Raw genomic sequence first — 22,697 nt, forward strand, 5'->3', positions numbered from 1 at the left:
TACATCTAAAATTATACCATGAAATAGAAAAAGAGGGAAACTTCCACACTCATTCTATGAACACTCTGATACCAAAACCAAAGAAAGACACATCAAGGAAAAAAAACTTCAGACCAATATCCCTGATGAACATTGATGCAAAAATTCTCAGTAAAATTTTGGCAAATCACATACAAAAACATTTAAAAGAGAGTGCACCAGGATCAAGTGGGGCTCATCCCAAGGATGCAAGGTTGGTTTACACATGTGAATCAATAAATATAATTCATCACATTAATAGACTTAAAGAGAAGAATTATGTGATCATCTCAATACATGCAGAAAAAGCATTTGACAAAATACAGCACCCCTTCATTTTCAAAACATTAAAAAAGTAGGAATAGTAGAACATACCTCAACATTATAAAAGCTATCTATGTTAAAACCAAGGCCAACATCATTGTAAAGGGGAAAAATTGAAAGCTTTCCCTCCAAGAACTTGAATAAGACAAGGATGCCATCTTTCACCACTTTTATTCCACATCATCCTTGAAACTCTAGCCAGAGCATTAGACAGAAGAAAGAAATAGGAAAAGAAAAACTTAAACTATCCCTATTTGCTGATGACATGATTCTATATTTAGAAGATCCAAAATATTCCACTGGAAATCTTCTAGAACTAATAAGTGAATTCAGCAAAGTAGCAGGATATAAAATCAACACCCATAAATTTAATTCATTCTTACACATCAGTGATGAATCCTCTGAAAGAGAAATTAGGAAAACTACCCCATTCACAATAGCCTGAAATAAATATAGTTGGGAATCAGTCTAACGAAAGGGGTGGAAGACCTCTACAATTAAAACTACAGCTCACTAAAGAAAAAAATTGAAGAAGACCTTAGGATGGAAAGATCTCTAATACTCTTGAATAGGAAGAATTAGCATTGTCAAAATGACCATACTACTAAAAGCATTATACAAAGTTAATGCAATTCCTATTAAAATCCCAATGACATTCTTCATAGAAATAGAAAAACAATCGTGAAATTCACTTGGAAAAATAAGAGACCCAGAATAGCCAAAGCAATCCTTAGCAAGAAGAGTGAAGCAGGAAGCACCACAATACCAGAACTTAAATTATATTACAGAGCCGTAGTAACAAAAATGGCATAGTATTGGCACAAAAACAGATAGGTAGACCAATGGTACAGAATAGAAGACACAGAGGCAAACCCACATAAATACAGTTATCTCATACTAGACAAAGGCAACAAATATATACATTAGAGAAAAGATAGCCTCTTCAACAAATGGTTCCGGGAAAACTAAAAATCCATATGTAGCAAAATGAAATTTAACCCCTTTCTCTCACCTTGCACAAAAACCAACTCAAAATGGATCAAAGACTTAGGCACTAGAACAGAGATCCTGCACCTAACAGAAGAAAAAGTAGGCCCAAATCTCCATCATGTTGGCTTAGGAACTGACTTCCTTAACAAGACTCTTAAAGTACAAGAAGTAAAATGAAGAATCAATAAATGGGATGGATTCATACTAAAAAAACTTCTCAGCAAAGGAAGCAATCAATAACTTGAAGAGAAAACCTACAGAATGGGAGAAAATCTTTATCACATGCACCTCAGATACAGCATTAATATCCAGGATATATAAAGAACTCAAAAACTTAACACCAAAAAAAAAAAAAAACCAAATAACCCAATCAATAAATGGACAAAGGAACTAAACAAATACTTCACAGAAGAAATACAATTGATCAACAAATAAATAAAAAAAATGTTTAATATCTCTGTCAATTAGAGAAATGCAAATTAAAACTACACTGAGATTCCATTTCACTTCAGTCAGAATGGCAATTATCAAGAATACAAGCAACAATAAATGAAGATGAGGATGTGAGGGAAAAGGAGCACTCATACAGCATTCATACATTGCTTGTAGGACTACAAATTGGTGCAACCACTATGAAAAGCAATACGGAGATCCCTAAGAAAACTTGGAATGGAACCACAATTTGACCCAGTCATTCCACTCCTAGGTTATAGGATATTGAGAGCATTAAGAAGTAGTGGTGAAAAGGATTATGTGGTTCATGTTCTAAGATCATTGATGAGGGATATGGTCAGGAAGTAGATAAATGACCACAAAAACTAGCAGTTAATCTATTTTAATGAACCTCCTGCTTGGGATTGATCTCTTAGCAATTAGTTGTGGTGAGGCTGAGGTTTGTGGTGTTCATAGCCAGGAGAGCAGTAGCCTAAGTGAAAACATACAGAACATTCTTGGCTCATTACAGGTTTCTGTGGATAATTTCTCAGGTAATGAAGTGGTCATCCTGGTGAGAAGAGATATTGAACCAGGAGAGTAGAGCAAAATGAAAACTCACTAGTTATTTTTGATAGACTGCATTCTCAGAAACTGAAGAAACTTAAGTAATCTTTTTGAAATAAATCTTCAATGATGGGGCTGGGGTTGTGGCTCAGTGGTAGAGCACTTGCCTAGCATGTGGGAGGCACTGGGTTCGATTCTCAGCACCACATAAAAATGAATAAGTAAAATAAAGGTATTGTGTACATCTACAACTAAAAAATTTTTTTAAAAATCTTCAGTGATGTTCCTTCTTATTTTTTATTTGTTCTAATTAGTTATACATGACAGTAGAATACATTTTGACACGTCATACATAAATGGAATATAACTTCTCATTTGTCTGGTTGTATATGAGGTCATGTAATCATATATTCACAAAGGGTAATAATGTCTGATTTATTCTACTATCATTCCTACCCCCATGTCCCCTCCCCTCCCTTCACTCCTTTCTATCTAGTCCAAATTACTTCTATTCTTCCTCCACCCCAATGTGAATTAGCATTCACATATCAGAGAAGACATTCGGCCTTTGGTTCTTTGGGGTTTGCTTATTTTGCTTATTCTGCTTAGCATAATATCTGCAGTTCCATCCATTTACCAGCAAATGCCATAATTTCATTCTTTAAGGCTGAGTAATACTCCACTGTGTATATATATATATCACAGTTTCTTTATCCACTCATCTGTTGAAAGGCACCTAAGTTGTTTCCATGGTTTAGCTATTGTGAATTGAAATGCTGTAAACATTAATGTGCCTGCATCATTGTAATATGCTGATTTTAAGTCCTTGGGTAAAAACCTAGGAGTGGAATGACTGGGTCAAATTGTGGTTCCATTCCAAGTTTTCTTAGGAATCTCCATATTGCTTTTCATAGTGGTTGCACCAATTTGTAGTCCTACAAGCAATGTATGAATGCTGTATGAGTGCTCCTTTTCCCTCACATCCTCATCTTCATTTATTGTTGCTTATATTCTTGATAATTGCCATTCTCACTGAAGTGAAATGGAATCTCAGTGTAGTTTTAATTTGCATTTCTCTAATTGACAGAGATATTAAACATTTTTTTATTTATTTGTTGATCAATTGTACTTCTTCTTCTGTGAGGGATCTGTTCAGTTCCCTGTCATCTTTTCCCCCACCCTACCTAGTCACCATAATTTCACCATATATGAAATCTTTTGCAAGCATCCGGGTCTGAACATCTGTCTTTCCTCTTCCCACTTCTAAAATTCCTTTCTTCCATCTACTGATTCTGTACTTTTATACTATCACTAATCTACTTTCTTTCTTCATGTCCTCATTAGATCTCTTCACACAGTTTATATTCCATGATCCATCACCATGACCACTGCTGTGAAACACAATCAGTTTGCTTACCCCTATCAATCAACCTTCATTACATTCACCCAGGACAATCCCAATCTGGATAAACTCAATTTGCCATTGCATCAGAACTGAAAATGATTAGAGAAAAACTAAATCAGTTGCTCCAAAAGACTCACTTTAAATTTATGATCACAAGCTGGGTGCAGTGGTGCATACCTGTAATCTTAGGGGCTCTGGAGGCTGATCCTCAGGAGGATCATTGCAAGTTCAAGTCCAGCCTCAGCAATAAGTGAGGCCCTAAGCAACTTAGTGAGACTCTCTCTCAAAATAAAAAAATAGGGCGGGGGATGTAGCTCAGGGGTAAATTGCCCCTCGGTTAAATCCTCAGTATCTCCCACACCCTGCAAAAAAAAGAAAAATTATGAATACATTTCAGTATTGTTTAACCATTCCATTCCATTTAGAAAATTGGATTTCCCATTATCCAAGATAATGGCTTCACACATTCTTTCTACTCAAATATCTCAGGCCTTCATTTGTCATCCTTATTCTCTAGCAATATCATATATTTCCTTTTGATTTCTCAGAATTAACTATCTCCTTTAAGCATCACTACCTCTACCTGCACCCTGTACCTCTGCCATAATTTACAACAAGCAACATGTCCTTGCTCCCTCCGCCAGCACCTTGTGAACTGCACTCTGCCCCTTCTCACCTTCTGGAGGATGTTTTCTTAAAACTGTTACTAATGATCCTTTTGCTGCTCTTCTCAATGGTATTTCTCACTTTATCCATAGTTCTTCAAAAATCCCTGGTAGAAGTTGAGCAATTTCATTCACAAATTCTGTTACCATGAAATTTAATTTTTCTCAGACTGAAGAGGAATAACCATTAGCATATCTTCTTTATTTTAGGATCTCATACAATTCTGCCTTTTTCCCCACTATAAAAACCTGTCTCTTGTCAGAAAAGATAGAAGCAAAAAAGAATAGAGAAATTTTTCTTCTCTGCAAATTTGACACCATTTTACACAATCTCCCCACTTTCAGGTGACTGATTTCTCAGATCATAAAATTTTAGGAAGTTCTTCTGTTGTTCTTCATTTTTCCAAATCTAAACTCATTTTTCTCATTCTTGTTGGCATTCTTCCAGGTCTGTGAACATTCATATATTCTTCCTTGATTGCATTCTGGTTTTTCATTGTCTGTATGAATTCTTTTAAAATCTGAGCTCTGTTCAAAAATACAGGACTTAATTCTTCTTACTTCTCTCTGAAAGCATTTGTATTTGTACTTCCAGATTTTGATTTATAATTTCTTTTGATTCATCTTTTCCTCTAAGGTTCATATCAAATAATATTCTCTCTCTTTTCTTTAATTCTATCTTTTCCCAATTTTGTGAGATACACTTCTTATAGTCTGATAATCTATGTCCATTTTTTTCTCTCCCTGTTAGGACTCTAATTTTTATTCCACTTAATTTTCCCACAATTTCCATCATTGACTTTTAATTCTTCTCTTTTGGAATTAAATATAGAGTAATAGTTCCCTTAGTTGTTTCTTCTGTCTTCTGAGAGATAAAATTATCATCAAGATAATATTTTGATTGACACGAACATTTCTTTTGGTCATGGACCAAGAATTATCAGTATCAATAAGTTTTCAGAGAACATTGTGCCATAAATATTTATATACTATTTCAGGGCTGAGGTTGTGGCTCAGTGGTAGAGTGCTTGCCTAGCATGTGTGAGGAACTGGGTTCAATTCTCAGCACCACATATAAATAAATGAATAAAATAAAAGTCCAGTAACAACCAAAAACAATTTTTTTAAATTTATATACTATTTCAAATGAAGACATGGTAATTCCAAGAGATTATATATCTTTAAATGATATAATAATTCATTATTTATTTTTGTATAACATGTACTAGAAACTGAAATACAATAATGAAGAATATAAAGTCTTTGTTTCAATTAGTTTTCCATACTATAGGAGCTGAATGTATTGAGAGTTGCAGACGTGTGAGCCCAAAATATTAGGATATATTCATCAGATTTATTCATGTTAGCTGACAATGGAGGTATACACTAAAAACTTGATAATTGGGAAGATTAAGGAACACAAAGTAAAGACACATTGGTGGAGGAACACAGTGATCAGAAATATTCATCACCACAGCAAAGACCAAGTCAAGAATTTGCCAGATATCCAACAGATTAGTATGAGAGAATATATAGGTACAATTAGTAGTAGCATAATAATTAATAGTGTGAAAAGTCTAGAAAAAAGAAAATCTGAGTTCAAATGTTAGCTGTTCCACCTACCAGAGCTGTGTAAATTTGGAAGCTTACTTAATATTTAACCTCTCTGCCCTTGCTTTGTTGCATTTATAAACCAGGAATAAACACAATGATCTTATGGGACTTATAAAATTAAATTGATTTTACTTAATGTAAAGTATAATATGTGGCATAATAAATGGTAAATAGGTACCAGCAGTTATCAAATTATAGTCCATGTAAACTAGGAGTCCCCAGACCCATTTCAGCAGGTCCATGAGGTTAAATAATAAAATTTCATCAGAATATGTTATTTACCTTTTTCACTATGTTGACATTTGTACTGACTGTATAAAAACAATAATGACTAAAACTGGTGGCATCTTATATAAATCAAAACGATGCCACCAAATCATTTATAATCATTGTATTTTGCTCCACCACACCCTTAGAACATTGGAGGCAGTGGGGAGACCATTCTCACTTAAGTATTTCTTTGAATCTTGATGAAGCAGTAACAGTAGTTAATTTTATACAATCTTGATCCGTCCAAATACATTTTAGTATTTCATGCAATGAAATAGGAAGTACACATAAAGCACCTTTGCTCCATATTCACATATGATGGTGTCTCAAGCAAAAGCATTTATGTGATTCTTTGTGCTAGGCTAGTTGCTTTTTTTCCTCTTGGAACACCATTTCACTTGAAAGACCGATGGACAGAAAAACTACAGTGATTCAAACTTTGGCATTTGGACAACATTTTCTTTCTTTTATTTAGAAGTTGCTATTCACTTTATTAAAAGAATCCAAATAAAGCATAGCCATTGCTAATATCCTTGATTTTTTTTAAGTTACATTAAGTGTACTTCAAGTTTCCTTAATGATAGGTATTTTTCATCAATTTTATTCCCACATCACACACTCAGGGACATTTACCTAAAGATGAATAAACTAAGCCAATAATTTTAAGAACTAAATGTTTGTCATCATTGACCAAATTCAAGTCTTCAAGAGAAGATTATGTTTGAAAAATTGTCTGCCACTGTTGACTTTGATAGTTTCCTAGTATTTTAAAACTTTGGGTTAAAACAGTGGTAATGGTTAGGAATGTGATTTTAAAATATCATATAATGGTATATATTAATAATTTAGAAGATCTGCATAACCTGGTAACAAATATTTTACAATGATTAATGATAAGGTTTGTTTGTTTTGATAGCAGGGATTGAACCCAGGGGCATTTAACCACTGGGCCGCATCCCCAACCCTTTTATGTATTTTATTTACAGATAGGGTCTCACTGAGTTGCTTAGGGACTAACTAATTTGCTGAGGCTGGCCTTGCACTCAAAATCCTTCTGCCTCAGCCTCCTGAACCTCAGGGATTACAGGTGTGCACCACTGCACCCAGCCTAATGATATATTATACAATCACGCATAGAGTCAGGCACAGTGGCATATACCCATAATCCCAGACTCAGGAGGCTAAAGAAGGAGAATCACAAGTTTAACACCAGTCTTGCAATGTAGCAAGGCCCTAAGCAACTTAAGGAGACCCTGTCTCAAAATAAAAGTTAAAAAGGGCCGAGGATGTGGCTCAGTGGTTAAGTGGCCCTGGATTCAATCCCTGGTGCAAAACAAAGAAAAAAAAAAAAAATCATGCAAAGCTAAAAGTTTCATTTTAAGTCCAAGATAGACCAATGGATATTTATGTAAGAATATATTTTAAAAGCTCATTGATTTGGCTTCAGAATCCACATTATAACCCACCTTTGAGAAATTATTTGTTGAATTTGGTTTAGTATCAATGAGGAATATGCACAATTATCTGAAAACAATACTAAAATACTCTTCCCTTTCCAATATTTACCTTTGTTAAGCCAGTTTGTTTTCATATACTTCAACCAAACCAATACATGAAAACAGAGTGAATGTACAAGCAGATGGTATAATTCAGCAATTCCCTATTAAGCCAAACAAAGATATTATAGCCCTTCTCAAATATTTTTTGATTTGGAAAATATGACTATTTCTCACAAAATGTTATTATGTCAATATGTAATAGGTTTAATATTGGCATTTTAAAATAAATACTTTAAAATTTCTCAGTTTTAAATTCTAACATGGTTAATATTGATAAATAAGATCCACATAAACCAAATCTCATATAGATCCTCAAAAGTTAATGAGTGCAAAGTGATGCTGAGACCAAAAAACTGAGAATCATTACTATGTTTTGTATATAGTTAGTCTAAAAATGAATTCTGACTTTTGTCAACCTGGTGTCATTCAATCTGCTTTTCAAAAAAGAAAATACATACTTTTATGGTACCTTAAACCATGGTTTAGAGTTTAAATCCCACCTGGCTTGGGCCCTGCTACCAGCATGAAGTAGAAGGGAGGAGGAACAACGAACAATTGTTGTGCCAAAAAGGGCCACAACCACATCCAGCCTATTGACTGCACTAACTCTACCCAATGTGTGCCCAAAGACAAGGTCGTTAAGAAGCTTGTCATTTGAACCACTGTAGAGACTGCAGCCATCAGGAACATTTCTAAAGTGAGTGTTGACAATGCCCACGTGCTTCTCAAGCTGTGAGGATACATTACCGCATGGGAATTGTGCCATTCACAGCAGGGTAGTTGGGACTTGATTTGGTGAAGCTCAGAACAAAACACCTGCACTTCAGTTTAGAACTGCTGGTGCTTCCCCACAACTTCCACCAAAGCCCATGTAAGAAGTCAAGTCCTTAAAGAATGAAGAAAAAAGGAAAAATAATAAAATGGAAACTACGAGAAAATCTAAATCCTACTCATTTTTCAGTAGCCAGAGAAAACACAATACCTGCAGAGAACAAAGATAAAGATGACAGCAGATGCTGCATCAGAAAGTCTTCACGTTGAAATAACATCTATGAAGCACAGAAAATAAGAAACCTATTAGCTTAGAATTCTTTACCAATGAACATATAATAACAAAGGCAAAATAAGGACTTTTTCAGACACAAACTGACTGAAATACATCACTTTAAAAGTGTTTCAGGATTCTTTTTAACACAGACAAAAAATTACATGAATTGGAAACCTAGATTTATACAAAAAAAAATGGAGAACATTGGAAGTGCTAACTACATATACAAGAACATTAGTTTTCTTTTTCTGTTGTAACAAATTACTACAAACATGTGGTTTAAACAATAGAACCAAGAGTCACCGCATTACAGCAAAAGATGCTCCTAACACCTAGAAATTTCCAAAGAATTTAGGAGCTCTGTGTCACGCATTCCTATCACTCAAAACTTATAAAGAAGTTGGGAGTGGTGGCGCATGCCTGTAATCCCAGCTTAGTTGTACATGATGTGGAGTTACACTGGTCATGTACTCATATATGAACATAGGAAAGTTATGTCTAATTCATTCTATTGTCTTTTCCCACTCTTCTCCCCACCTCCCCCTGACTAATCTGATGAACTTCTTCTCCTCAACTCCCCCACCTATTGCGAGTCACCATCCCCATATCAGAGAGAATATTTGGCCTTTGATTCTTTGGGATTGGCTCTTTTCACTTAGCATGATAGTCTCCAGTTCTGTCCATTTACCTGCAAATACCATGATTTCATTCTTCTTTATGGCTGAGTAATATTCCACTGCATATATGTATCATATTTTCTTTATTCATTCATCTGCTGAAGGGCATCTAGGTTGGTTCCACAGCTTAACTATTGTGAACTGAACTGCTATAAACATTGATGTGGCTGCAACACTGTACTATAGTGATGTTAAGTCCTTTGGGTATATACGGAGGAGTGGGATAACTGCGTCAAATGCTGGTTCCATTCCAAGTTTTCTGAGAAATCTTCATACTGCTTTCCATAGTGGTTGTTGCCAATTTTCATTTCCACTAGCAATGTAAGAGTGTACCTTTTCCTCCACAGCCTCAACAACATTTATTGTTACTTGTATTCTTAATTGTCATCCTGACCAGAGTCAGAATAAAATCTGTGTAGTTTTGATTTGCATTTCTCTAATTGCTAGTGATGCTGAACATTTCTTCATACATTTGTTTCTTCATATATTCGTTGACCATTAGTGTTTGTTCTTCTGTGAAGTGTCTCTCCAGTACCTTTGCCCATTTATTGATTAGATTGCTTGACTTTTTGGTGTTAAGCTTTTTGAGTTCTTTATGTATCCTGGAGATTTATGCTTTACCTGAGGTGCAGGTGGCAAAGCCTTTCTCCCATTCCATAGGCTCTCTCTTCACATTATTGATTGTTTCCTTTGCAGAGAAGAAGATTTTTAGTTTGAATCCATCCCATTTATTGATTCTACTTCTTGCATTTAGGAGTCTTGTTAAGAAGTCAGTTCCTAAGCTGATATAATGGAGAATTGAGCTTACATTTTCTTCTAGTAGGTACAGGGTCTCTGGGCTAATGCCTAGGTCCTGGGTCTACTTTGAGTTGAGTTTTGTGCAGGGTGGGAGATGGGGGTTAAATTTCAATTTGCTGCATATGGATTTTTAGTTTTCCCAGCACCATTTGTTGAGCAGGTTATCTTTTCTCCAATGTATATTTTTGGCACCTTTGTCTAGTATGAGATAACTATATGTGGGTTTGCCTCTGTGTCTTCCATTCTGTTCCATTGGTTTTCATTTCTGTTTTTGTGCCAATATCATGCAGTTTTTGTTACTATAGCTCTATTGTATCACTTAAGATCTGGTAGTGTGATGCCTCCTGCTTTACTTTTCTTGCAAAAGATTGCTTTGGCTATTCTGGGCTCTTTTTTTTTTTTTTTTTTTTTTTTTTTTGGTGGTGGTGCTGGGAATCGAACCCAGGGCCCTGTGCTTATAAGGCAAGCACTTTACCAACTGAGCTATCTCCCTAGCCCCTATTCTGGGCTTCTTATTTTTCCAAATGAATTTTATGACTGCTTTTTCTATTTCTAAGAAGAACATCATTGGAACATTAATAGAAGTTGCATTCAATATGTTTGGTGCTTTTGGCAGTATGGCCATTTTGACAATATTTATTCTACCTTTGTAAGAACATGGGAGATCTTTCCATCTTCTAAGGTCTTCTTCAATTTCTTTCTTTAGTGTTCTGTAATAGTCATTGAACAATTATAAAGGAGGAATAGTTTATTTGAGGGCTTATGATTTCAGAGGTCTTAGTCCATAGAAGGCTGGCTCCATTCCTTGGGGTTCAAGGTGAGACTGAACATCATGGTGGAAGCATGTGGCAGAGGGAAGCAGCTTACATGGTGATCAGGAAGCAGAGAGAGTCTCCACTCTCCACATACAAAATATGTACCCCACAGTCAGACCCCAATTCCAATCTCCTCCAGCCACACCTACCACTTCAGTTACCACTCTGTTAATCCCTATCAGGGATTCATTCACTGATTGGGTTAAGACCCTCATAGCCCAATCATTTTTTTCTCTGAACCTTCTTGCAATGTCTCACACGTGAGCTATTGGGGGACACCTCACATCCAACCCATAACATTCCATCCCAGCTCCCAAAAGCTCACATCCATCTCATTCATCTCGCAAAATACATGTAGTCCATTTCCAAGAGTCCCCATAGTCTCAACAGTTCTGAAGTTGCTCAAAGTTCAAGTCCAAAGTCTTCTCTGAGGCTCAAGACAATCTCACATTGTGAGCACCTGTAAAATTGAAAGCAACTTAAAAGTATCCAATATATAATAGTACAGAGTAATCATTTCCATTCACAAAATTAGGGGCATAAAAAGAAGGGACAGGACCAATTTCAAAATTCCTCCCTTCTATTCCAAAAATCTCAAAAAGCTTCTGAACTACATATTCAGGTTAGGCACAGCAATGACCCCATTTCTCAGTATCAATTTCTGTTTTAATCAGTTTCTACACTGCTATGATTAAGGGACCCGACCAGAACAATTATAGAGGAAGAATAGTTTATTTGAGGCTCACAGTTTCAGAGATCTTAAGTCCATAGAAGCTGGCTCCATTCCTTGGGGCTAAAGATGAGGCTGAACATCATGGTGGAAGAGTGTGGCAAAGGGAAGCAGCTCACATGGTGATCAGGAAGCAGAGAGAGTCTCCACTGGACAAACACAAATATATATCCCAAAGCCATGCTCCCAATTCCCACCTCTTCCAGCCACACCGCACCTGCCTCCAGTTACCACTCTGCTAATCCCTATCAGAGGACTAATTCACTGATAGTGTTAAGACTCTCACAACCTAATCATTTCTCTTCTGAACCTTCTTCCATCTTCTTACACATGAGTTTTTGGGGTACACCTCACATCCAAACCATAACAGAATCCCTGAAATTTCTTTCTTTTCCCAGGACTATGTTGAAGAGAAGTGGTGAAAGAAATCATCCCTGTCTTGTTCTGGTTTTTAAAGGGATGCTTTCAATTTTTTTCCATTTCTCCATGTTGGCCTTGGGTTTAGTACATATAGCTTTTACAATGTTGAGGTATGTTTCTAATATCTCTAGTTTTTCTAGTGTTTTGAACATGAATGCATGCAATATTTTGTCAAATTCTACCTCCCTAAGGACTCCAGTAATTACAGTCGACCCACCTGGATAATCCAAGATAATTCTCCCTATCTCAAGATCCTTAACTTGGTCCTGTCATCAAGGTATTTTTAACTATGTTAGTATATTAACAGTTTCTGGGAATTAAGACATGGACATCTTTGAGAGGCAAACATTTAACCTGCCAATTTTTTTTTTATTTATTTTTTTTTTTTTGTACCAGCAATTGAACCCAGGGGCACTTAACCATTGAGCCACATAACCAGCCCTGTTTTATATTTTTATTTAAATACAGACTCTCACTGAGTTACTTAGGGCCTCACTAAGTTGCTGAGGCTGACTTTGAACTTAACAATCTTACTGCCTCAGCCTCCCAAGCGTAAGCCACTGTGCCTGACAATGCTGCCAAATTTTTTGACCCAGAAGTTCTGCTACTAAGTGTTTTACTCCAGAGAAAATGTGCACAGGGATTCAGCTATTAGGATATTCACATGAAATATCCATTACTGACTTCATTCTGAAAGAAGGAAATTTTCCAGCATTCATAAAAAAGCTAAAGCATTTATTCTTTATCTTTCTAATCATGGATCCTCAAATAACAGTGGTGACAGTAGTTCAAATATTATTACTAATATTAGAATCTAATAAAGTTTGGGATTTGGATGGGAACAAATTTATGTGAAGGATAACGTGTGTTACGGGGTGAGAGAAACGGAGACAGAAAAGAAAGTAAGTTGAAATTCCTTTTATTCCCCTCTGTATTTTTCATCATTATAATTCCAAATCAGAGTTAACATCAACCTTGTCTCTGGAAAGATGGATGATACTATCATTAAGAAAATTGTCTTGCTGGGTGCGGTGGCAAACACCTGTAATTCTAGTGGTTCAGGAGGCTGAGACAGGAGGTTTGAGAGTTCAAAGCCAGCCTCAGCAAAAGCAAGGAACTAAGCAACTCAGCAAGACCCTGTCTCTAAATAAAATACAAAATAGGGCTGGAGATGTAGCTCAGTGATTGAGTACACCTGAGTTCAATCCCCAGTATCAAAAAAAGAAAAAGAAAATTGCCTTTATTTCCAGATATGACCATTCCATCCTATTAACTAATCATACCTGAGGTTGCCCTGGCTTGGAAGTCTGAACAGGCTTGCTTGAGACTGTTGTGGAAGTTCTGAACGTCTATTTGCCTGAAGGCATCAGACTTACAATAGCACTAAATTTAAGAGCAAAGAAGATCAGTGAAATATAATACTTCAATGTTACTACTAAGCAACTTGGAATTCTCAATAGATATTCTGGGAATTCAGAGTCCTCTGAGTAATACATGAATCACAAGGAAGAAATCTGTTATTTTTATGTCTCTTATTTACACTGTCCTTTCCTCTTCCTTCTCTATTAGTTTCCAGGAACTTCCCTTCATCCTTCAGTGGCTCAGTTGGTTTTTACATATTTCGTGTCTGCTAACTTGCTGCCTTTACATTCCTTAACTTTCTCAATTTCTTTACTTCCACCCCTGTGCCAACTACTGGCAAGTTTGGTCACACCTAAGAACGTTAACATCGTTTAAAACTGAAATTCCCCTCCCACCACAGCCTCCTGTTCCTGCCCCTTCCATTTCCTCATTGTGCTGGATCTGTTCTTTGTCTACATTGTTTATCTTTAGTTCCTCAGGAGTAATCAGTACAAGGGGAATATCACCAGCCAAAGGTAAAGGATCTTAATATTTTGTTCTGTTCAGAACTGTGTTAACCAAATGCATGGTTTTGATGATGTTTTTAAAGAACTTAGTATAGCTCGTTAAAGACATATTAACATGGGAAAATTCAGTGAAGAGTGTAGTTTCTTTTCCCACTGTTTAGATTTTTCTATATTTAAATGCATTCGATGCTTACCCCCAATCCACTTTCAACTACTCCTCTAATTCTGAGTTTTATGCTTTGATTTTTTTGTTTGTTTGTTTTTGTTTTTTTCCACTGATGGGATAAAATCCAGGACTTTATGCGTGGTAGCAAAAGTTCTGTTACTAAACTATACCCAAAACTCCTCCAATCTTGAGCTTTAAACTATTTTTTTTTAAACTGAGAAAAGAGACTGAAATTTTTAATACATTATTTAAAGACACATTTGTTAAGAGGCAAAATAAACATGTCCACTTAGATCAATTCATGTTCTTTCACAGCATCACATCACTCCAGAGATACCCCTGACTTTTCATAGTTATTACCATATTTGAAGTTTAAAGAGTCAGTCCATGCTCAGGAAAAGATGATAGTAAAAACTCCTGGTTTTAGCAAAAATAAGAAAGAATGTCATAAAGGGATTTACCAAATTTAATATGTCTAAAATACATGAGTTAAAATGTGTTTTCTTCCTTAAGAATGACACACTCAAGACTTAAGACCCAAAAAAGACAAATTTTCTTTCAGCAAACTAAAATTAAAGAAATCTTGCTTATCCATTCTGAACCAGCAAACTAAACTCTTTTCCAAGATTTTCATTTGACTCATTATTTCAAATTCCCTTAGATTATTTTTAAAAGCACAGCATCAAAATAACTGAGCAGTTAGTTTAGTGAGAGTTTCTGTACAATCCAAGCTTTAAACTTTAAACACATGGTTTGTTGGATTTCTTCAATCAAATCTTTTAAAGGGGCCACAATGTTGTATTCCCCCAAGTTTTCCTGTCTTCTCACTTTTCTTATTTCCTTGAATCTTTTGCCTGTATCACTTTTTCTTTTTCTTTTGATATAGGGATTGAATTCAAAGGCACTAAGCCCCTGAGCCACATCCCCAGCCCCATTTTTTGTATTTTATTTAGAGACAGGGTCTTACTGAGTTGCTTAGTGCCTCTCTTTTGCTGAGGCTGGCTTTGAACTTGTGATCCTCCTTCCTCAGCCTCCCAAGCTGCTAGGATTACAGGCATGCACCACAGCACCCAGCTTGTATCACCTTCATTGTATTTTTTGAATTTCACCAGGTGCCTTCCTCCCAGAGTCCTCTAAAGTTCAATTCTGCTTTGAATGGACTGGATTCTAGGCTTGCTGTAGAGACATGGCACTAAGACTTAAATCCACAATTTTCCTCAGTTAGATTCATGTCTGTCTGTGTGTGTGTGTGTGTGTGTGTGTGTGTGTGTGTGTGTGTGTGTGTGACACAGAGAGAGAGAGAGAGAGAGAGAGAGATAGATGTTGGGGATTGAGCCCAGGGGTGGGCAAGTGCTCTACCACTCAGCTATACTACTAGCCCAATTCACCATTTTTTGAATCTCCATTTTTCTGGCTTTGATTGTTCTTTATGTATGTGTGAGAGCATTAGTCTCTAATTTTATTAGAACTTATATTCTGGTAACTTACTAGGATAGACTATATGGAAAGAATACTTTCTGAGTGCCAAAATGTCTTTATTCTTACCTTGTTTTGGGATGACATTTTGGATAGAATATGAAATTGTAAACAGATTGGTTTCCCTCTTTCTTTTGAAGGTAATGCTCCATTGTCTTATGGCAATCCTGTTGCTGATGAAGTATCTGACACTATTCTGATTCTCATTCCTCTATAATTGCCCTTTGCTTTCACTGGAAGCTTTCAAGATCTTTATCCTTGATCTGAAATTTCACAATGATAGGATGAGACATGCATCTTTTTTCCATTAATTTTGAAGGGCACTTGGGATGCCCTTTCAAGTGGGAAATTCTTTTCATTTCTGAAAAAACATCTTGTACTTATTTTTAGTGATATCCTCTTCATCTTCTCTCGTGTCTCTAAAGTTCATCTTATTAATATAAAGCTTATTTCTTTTCTCTCTTATATTTCGTACCTTGATACCTTGGTCCTTTTGTTCTGTTTTCTGTGAAATTATTTAAAATTGGTTTTTTGATGAACCTTTTTTTTTAATTCATTTATTTATATGCAGTGCTGAGAATCGAACCCAATGCCTCACATATGCTAGGCAAGCACTTTACCCAGCTCTGAATTTTGTGAAATTTACTCAGTTTTCTCTTCCAAAACTTTATTTTTCTTAATAATTTCTTTTTTTAAATTTATTTTTATTGTAAACAAATGGGATAAATGTTGTTTCTGTTTGTACATGGAGTAACAGCATACCATTTGCATAGAATAATGATGTTTGATTCATTGTTATTTTTTTCCTTCCCCCCAGCCCTCCCACCCCTCTTTTCCCTCTATACAGTCCCTCCTTCCTCCATTCTTGCCCCCCTCCCACCCCCCTTTATGTGTCATCATCCGCTTATCAGTGAGATCATTCGCCTTTTGGATTTTTGAGATTGGCTTATCTCACTTAACATGATCTTCTCCATTTGCCTGCAAATGCCATAATTATATTATTCTTTATAGTTGAGTAATATTCCATTATATATATATATATATATATATATATATATATATATATATATATATATATATCACAGTTTCTTTATCCATTCATCAATTGAAGGGCATCTAGGTTGGTTCCATAGTCTGGCTATTGTGAATTGAGCAGCTATGAACATTGATGTGGCTATATCTCTGTAGTATGCTGATTTTAAGTCCTTTGGGTATAGGCCGAGGAGTGGAATAGCTGGGTCAAATGGTAGGTCCATTCCAAGTTTTCTAAGGAATCTCCACACTGCTTTCCAGAGTGGCTGCACTAATTTGCAGCCCCACCAGCAATGTATGAGTGTACCTTTTTCCCCACATCCTCTCCAACACCTGTTGTTGCTTGTATTCTTGATAATCGCCATTATAATTGGGGTGAGACAGAATCTTAGTGTAGTTTTGATTTGCATTTCTCTTATTACTAAAGATGGTGAACATTTTTTCATATGTTTGTTGATTGCTTGTAGATCTTCTTCTGTGAAGTGTCTATTCATATCCTTAGCCCATTTGACGACTGGGTTATTTGTATTCTTGGTGTAGAGTTTTTTGAGTTCTTTATAGATTCTGAAAATTAGTGCTCTTTCTGAAGTACGAGTGGCAAAGATTTTCTCCCACTCTGTAGGCTCTCTCTTCGCATTGCTGATAGTTTCCTTTGCTGAGAGAAAGATATTTAGTCTTAATCTATCCCAGTTATTGATTCTTGCTTTTATTTCTTGTGCTATGTGAGTCCTGTTAAGGAAGTCTGATCCTAAGCCAACAAGGTGAAAATTTGGACCTACTTTTTCTTCTATAAGATGCAGGGTCTCTGGTCTGATTTCAAGGTCCTTGATCCATTGTGAGTTGATTTTTGTGCAGGGTGAGAGATAGGGGTTTAGTTTCATTCTGTTGCATATGGATTTCCAGTTTTCCCAGCACCATTTGTTGAAGAGGCTATCTTTTCTCCATCCAAAACTTTATTCTGACTATTTTGGCAAACCTATCTTTAATTTCCAAGAGCTCCTTATTTTTTTCTGAATGTTTTTCATAGCATCTGTTTGTTGTTTTATGGTTGCTGCATTTTCTCAAATCTGTTGATGGTAATAAGTATTGTTACTTAAAGTACTTATCTATACTCTGAATTGTTTTACTTGAGATCGGTTTTTCTGTTTGTTTATCTTGCTGTTATTCATGTTGCAAAATTTCCTACAGTTTCTGGAAATGCTTGAGTGCATATTTAAGAATGACACGTTAAATACACATAGTTTAGGAGTTAGGGCGTCTTATCTGAAGATAAGGTTGGCTATTGTTGAAGGATATAGAAATGTCAGAGTGCCAAGACCTGTGCTATAGGGCCATTCAATTTCTCCAGAAAAGGATATGAAGGTATCTTTTGTTGTGGATAGGTGCTCAATTGCCTGAAATTCTGGGAAGGGAAGAGGGGTATGTGGAGGTTTCATTTTCAATTAATGCCTATTTTTAGCTCCACATTACTTCCTGTCTTTTCTCATTAAACCAGATACACCAGAGTCCTAAACCTCTCTTGAGTCTTTGGCTGTATGTGCTTTCACAAGTATTTTAGGCTGTGGCCTCCTAGTTTCATCTTTATCTCCTCCCAACCTCATCACAACTCTATTTTTTATCTTCCAGATATTCATTAATGTTGTTTCTGCTGATAGCTCATTTTGGGTTCTCACAATAATTAAATTTATTTCACTGTCAAGTGTGGTTCAGGGTGGCAGGGGCAGAAGGAGATAGATTTATGTGGCCAAGTCTCCACATAAAACAGGCCATTTCCATTTTTCCCCCTTAATTCTTTGCATTCTGGTTCCGCCAAAGGAATTCTACTTGAACTTCTTGAAAATATTTCCAGCACACGTATTTTTCACCAGCTCCTTCCCCGCAAATCATGCTTGCCTTGTACCCTAAAAGGGTAAAGTTTGTTGCCCTAAAGAAAGCAGTAGAGCCTTCAATAAAGCAGTCAGGAAGACAGAAGACAATACCGAGGAAGTTCTCACAAGACATGAAATGGAAGTAGCACATTTTTTTCGAGAAGTCAGACATTGAGAAAAGATTGTGGGTCCCAATTTGGAATCAGAGATTGCAGTGTTAAAAACCTTGTGAAATCCCTCAAGAACTGTTGAAAACAGAGGAATTCTGTCTCACTTTCCTTTGGTAATTTTGGAAGTCATCTTTGCAGGGAGCCTGTGCATCCCCAGGGAGAAGCACTGCAAAAGAACAGTGGAGTGGCTCATTTAGGCAGCTGGGGTTACAATGGTATTTCTGAGTATGCTTGGCTCCCATGTGGTGCAGAAGTGATGCAGACATGTTTCAACCTAGAACCTATAATAATAGCCATGAGTAAAGTTTTACTGAGTTCCCAAAACAAACAAACAAAAACCCTAACAACAACAACAAATAACTATAAGCCAAGAAAAAATTAACAGTTGTAAAGAAGAATTGAAGATAAAATTGCAAGCGGAAAATGATAGTTTCTAGGGCCAGAGAGGCCAAGATAGAGAAAGACCCATCAGGACAGACAGCTGAAGTGAAAAGTCAGCACTGCCAAGAGTAAGAATCATTTTGGCCAACTATCAGGATTTTAGAGGACCTTTAAATTCAGGCAACAACTGTATTATATTAGTCAGCTTTGTATTAGCACAGTGAAATAACTGAGACAACTAATCTGTAAAGAGAAAAGATTTAACTCACAATTTTGGAGGTGCAAAGGCATAGCACCTACATCAGCTCAGTTCTGGTAAGGGTTATGGATGACGGCACATTTTGGCAGCATTACATGTTAGCATTACAGTCCCCAGTAAAAACTTTTTAAAGAAAGGAAATCACCTATATCCTATTATCCTAGTGGGGCAGCTTTTCATTTTTATATATTTCCTTCTCACATCTCTAGCCAGAAAGGGGATGGAGAGGGGCAGGGGGACAGAATGAACAAGTTGGGGGGTCCTATAATTCAAAGTCATGCCCTCAATGTCTAAAGGACCTCCAACTAGACCTCACCTCCTAGATTCCACTGCCTCCCAGTAGCACTATTCTGAGGACCAAGTCTTTAATTATGGATCTCTGGGGACAGCCAAACCAATATCCAATCCATAGCAAGTATATAGAAATAAATATATTAGGGACACCAAATCTTGGCACTTGAGGCCTTTTGATCAGATTTGTGATACTAATTCTGTTATTTAGGGGATGATTCATCAGATCTTAGAGGAATCTAAAAATCCAATTAACTGCTAATCTTAAGCAATTATATATTGAAAGCTGTGTATACATTCAATATCTTTATTCTTCATAGGAAAGAACAGAAGTTTCTATCTAAAGGATACGCAATAATTTATACTTCCAGATTTAAGAGCAAAACCATGGAGGCTTAACAAGCTACAGATTTTAGAATAATTATTACTTCTTCCTGAAACAGACTATTTATCTAGTTATATGACCAAGAAGAGTGAGCTGGAGAGTTCGCTTTCCCTTTCTTTTTCTTCCCCCACCTCTCTCTTTCTCTCTTTAGTAAGAGGCTCCTTATGTAGAACTATTTCCTTTTTAATTATTTCTTGAATGATCCTTTACTGGATAATTTATCCTTATAAAATTTTATATGCCTCTTGCAAGAGGAAATCAAAATAGCAAAAAGAACTTGGCTCTTTGAAAATAACAATTTGGCATGAAAGTTTATTTTATGATAATGATTTTATAAAATGCTCTAATTTAAAAAAAAATGGTTCAATTTCTTCATTTTCAGGTGAGAAAACTAAAAGCCAGAAAGCTATGAGTTCAGCCCAAGGTCACGCCTTATCGTCTCCTCTAAAAGCAATTTTAATGATAAATTAATAAAAATAGTTGTTAATAAAACATTACTCCCTAATTGCCATTTTTCTCCACTGAGAGTGCAACTGGAAGGGGGGAAATATCTCTATTATGCAATACAATATTACCATTATCAAAGGCAATGTCTGGAGAATTTTAGCTGCAAAATCTGGATGCTTTAATAAAAATTCCCAAAACTCTAGGAAGTTTTAAAAAACAAATGGGAATTCAAAGCCTTTGGATTTTAGGATTTGGATTCAGAGTTCATGTATTTGCTTTGCATTGCTACTGCTGCCACTGCCTGCAGATTGTTGATTCTGGAGTGCACCCTTCTTGATAAAAAGGCAAATTATAGTTCTTAAAGAGAGCACCTAATTGAAGCTTTCTCTCCCACTGTAATTCAAAGAATTGAAATAGCATTGAGAAGGGGAGTGCTTTGTAGGGAATGTGGATGGCTTTCAAAACAACAGTGTTATAAACAGTTTAGATTCACATTAGTGGAATTCTTAATGTGCTACAGCAGAAAAAGGCCCAAAATGGGAATAGAAAACTGCAGTTCTGATACTATTCTGACACTAACAAGGAAGGTAATCAAAGACAAGTGTTTTAGTCAGCTTTTTCATTGTTGTGTCCAAAACACCTGACAAGAAAAACAGGATGAAAAGTTTATTTTGGCACACAGTTTCAGAGTTCTCAGTCCACAGACTCCATAGCTATGGGTTCGAGGTGAGGTAGAACATCATGGCAGAAGGGCATGTAGAAGCAGCAGCTCAGGACATAGTAAACAGAAAGCAGAGAGAGCTCTGCTCACCTGGGACAAATTATAAACCCTAAAGGCACACGCCAGTGACCCACCTCTTCTAGTCCTTCCCCACCTGCCTACAGTTACCATCCAGTTAATCCATATCAATGGATTAATCCATTGATTATGTTACAACTTTCACAATCCAACCATTCCACCTCTGGACAAGTCTTGCATTGTCTCACACATGTGCTTTTGGGGGACACTTCATACCTAAACCATAACACCAAAACATTTTATTTTTCAAATTTTGTTGATAGAGATTAGTGTTGGTGATCTCGGAATTCTTACCCAGCTATAAAATTCTGATTCTTTCCTCCATAAATGTGAAAGATATCCTGTAATTCAGTCCCTGGGAAACCCCAGGTGTGAAGAGTTGTCTTTATTAACAAGGCCCTAATATTCTATTGGTCTCTCTGATGTAAGCCCTGGGCAGAAACCAGGCCCTTCTTTGGCACCCTGTCCTTCACCGCCCACCTTCATACTCTACCTGTACCAAAACCCCCTTGTCTTTTATGTTTTATCACTGTATCTTCTCCATCTACTCTACCAATACTTCAGTAATAGCCATTTTATCTGAACCACACAAACAAGTAACTACTTTTCTAAAGTTCCTCTAAGATTACAATCTGCTTCTATTGAGCTCCATTTTATTTGTTAAGATTTACATACCCATTGGGGTGACCCTGATTTCTCTTACTCTCAGACTCTATAATTAATCTGTCAGCAAATCCTATTGGTTTTCTCTTTAAAAATGTCAAAAACATGACCTCATCTCCACTGTTGATCCAGGTCCACACCAGCAATAACTTCTAACAGACCTCCTTGCTTTTCCCCTATCCACAGTTAGTCTACTCTCAACACAATATTCAATGCAATCAAATTAAAACATTAAGCCACATGATGTCACTCCTCTGTTCAAAGTGAAATCCCTAACCTACAAAGTCTTAGTGTCCTAGTCATTGTTACCAATCCAACTCCATTTTCCACTATTGTCCCTGTTATGGTTTGGATCTGGAATGTCTTCCCAAATCTAGTTTTGAAAATATGATCCACAGTGCAGAGAAGTTCAGAGGTGGGGCTTTTGGGAAATGATAGAATTATGAGGACTATAACCTTATCAGTGGATTAGTCCATTTGATGGATTAGTAATTTGAATAGACTATTGGGTGGTAACTGTTGGCAGGTGGGGCATGGCTGGAAAAATAGATCACTGGGGA

The sequence above is a fragment of the Sciurus vulgaris genome (assembly GCF_902686455.1).
Source record: "Sciurus vulgaris genome assembly, chromosome: 2".
NCBI classification, from domain to species: domain Eukaryota; kingdom Metazoa; phylum Chordata; class Mammalia; order Rodentia; family Sciuridae; genus Sciurus; species Sciurus vulgaris.